At 42.2% G+C, this 2234-nt stretch overlaps 1 pseudogene across 1 annotated transcript; it reads left to right on the top strand.

Moving 5' to 3' along the window:
* Positions 1-291: 291 nt before the first annotated feature.
* On the top strand, positions 292-1309 carry LOC309847675 (MICOS complex subunit MIC27 pseudogene; annotated as a pseudogene). Its single transcript has one exon. The product of its transcript is annotated as an MICOS complex subunit MIC27 pseudogene (transcript).
* The last annotated feature ends 925 nt before the right edge of the window (positions 1310-2234 follow it).

The raw sequence follows: 2234 nt of genomic DNA, 5'->3' as shown, positions 1-2234 counted from the left end.
AGGTTTCCCCACCCCAAGAGTGCCCCCTAATGAACCCTCTGTGTTCTAAACTCCATCCACGAGTTGGCTTCCTGAGAGCCCCAGCTGGGGCGTGCACAAGGACATCCCAATCTCAGGGGCACACAAGAGAGCAGCATTAACAGCCTAAAACAGTTGCTCAAGGCAAATGAATGAACTTGAATTGCTGTGGTCCTCCCCCCCACCCCCACACATAGCATCTCAGGCCCCACCCCCACACATAGCATCTCAGGCCAGTCACCATCTGTCTGCCTTCAAAAGTTTTCATGGGGGAGAAGGTCACAGATATGGCGGCTGTTAGGATGGGAAAGCTGACACCCGTACCTGCAGGTCTGATATGTGCATCTATAACTGTGCTTGCAGCTAAAGAAGAAGAATACAAAAAGCAGCTAGTAAAACCGGAGCAGCTTCCCATATATACTGCACCACCTCTGCAGTCTAAATATGTTGAAGAGCAGCCTGGTCATTTACAAAGGGGCTTTGCATCCATCCGCAGTACAACTGGTCATTATATTGGCTGGTGCAAGGGTGTTTATGTGTTTATGAAAAATGGGATAATGGATACAGTACAATTTGGAAAAGATGCATATATTTACCTGAAGAATCCACCTCAAGATTTTCTCCCAAAGCTTGGAGTGATTACAGTTTCAGCATTGGCAGGCTTGGTTTCAGCAAGAAAAGGTTCTAGGTTTAAGAAAATTGCTTATCCACTGGGGCTGGCCACTTTAGGAGCAACTGTTTGCTACCCAGTTCAGTCAGTAATAATTGCAAAGGTAACTGGGGAAAAGGCATATACTGTAAGCCAGCAAATTTATGGAGCAGTTAAATCATTGCGGACAAAAAGCAACAAAGAAGAATCACTTCCTAAACCTAAAGAAAAATCTAAGCTAGGAAATTCTGCTACACTAGAAATACCTGCAAAAACAACTGACAGCCTGAAATACTCAGTTTCCTTGCCAGCAGAACTCAGCTCTGAAACAAAGACAAAATCAGAATCCACCTCAGGTGCTACACAGTTTATGCCTGACCCCAAGCTCATGGATCATGGACAGTCCCATCCAGAAGATGTAGATATGTACAGCACTAGAAGCTAAAATACTCTGCGTAGAGAACTACAAGATGTATGAAGTTGAAAATAATGATGGAAAAATCATGTAAAGGGTAACTGACACAGAGTATAACTTTTTTGGGGGGATGTAACTTTTAAACAAAGCTTTTCTCTCACATCTTCTAATGTAATGTACAGTTTGACCAATCACATAAGAGATTAAAACACAAACTGTGAATTTAATCCAAACAATATTAAGTAATTGATGAAGAGGCAGAAGTATTGGGATGCATTTAATGATTTTTAAGGTGTGTTTATAAAAAACTAGAGTAAATACATAAATACTTATGAAATATGTATGTGTATATATAAATATTTATACAGATACATGCACATATTTGCTTTAGCTTTTTCAAATTAATGTTAGCTAAATTAGAATGGTGTGTAGAAGGATGTGTCCCCTCCCTTTTTCTTCATACCCCAGAGCTGGAATAAAATATCCATTATTTTACGACAAAAAAAAAAAAAAAAAAAAAAAAAGTTTTCATGGAAATGTGTGCCTCGCTGTTTTTTTTTTCTTTTTGGATTTCTGGTTATTTTGGTTTTCTCGGTAAGGATCTCCCCATCCAGAGTTGGCACACTTTTCCTGTAAAAAGCCAAATGGCAAATACATTGGGCTTTGAGAGGCATTTGAGTCTCTGTCCCAACCACTCACCTCGGCCACCGTGAGCAGCCATGGACAAGATGGAAATAAATGAGTGTCCCTGTGTTCCAGTGAAATGTTGACAAGACAGCCGGCCCGATGCCTAACCTCTGGTCTCAACTTAGCTTAATGGTTCTAAGGCAGGTGTCCTTCTTCTGTTCGCTCTGCTTAGGTGTCAAGCCTTTGAAAATATGAAAAGCATTCTGACCCTGTGGAGCCTGCAGAAGCCAGCTGTGGGCACTACTGGGCCGGAGGGCCACAGTTCACCAGCCCTTGCTCTGGATAAATATTTTACGCAAGCTCGTGTATGGACGTGTTCAAGGCTTTGTTTGATACAGGATTCCAGTTGCCTTCAGAAAGCATTGCTTGTTTACGCTTCCTTCTCCAGAGTCCAGCTGATTTCTCAACTTGTAGATGAGCAGGGAGGTCCCAGGCAAACCGAATTCTGTGCCCATTGGTCCCTCC

The sequence above is a fragment of the Mustela nivalis genome, assembly GCF_964662115.1.
Source record: "Mustela nivalis genome assembly, chromosome: 14".
Classification (NCBI taxonomy): domain Eukaryota; kingdom Metazoa; phylum Chordata; class Mammalia; order Carnivora; family Mustelidae; genus Mustela; species Mustela nivalis.
This window is presented reverse-complemented; position numbering and strand designations above follow the sequence as displayed.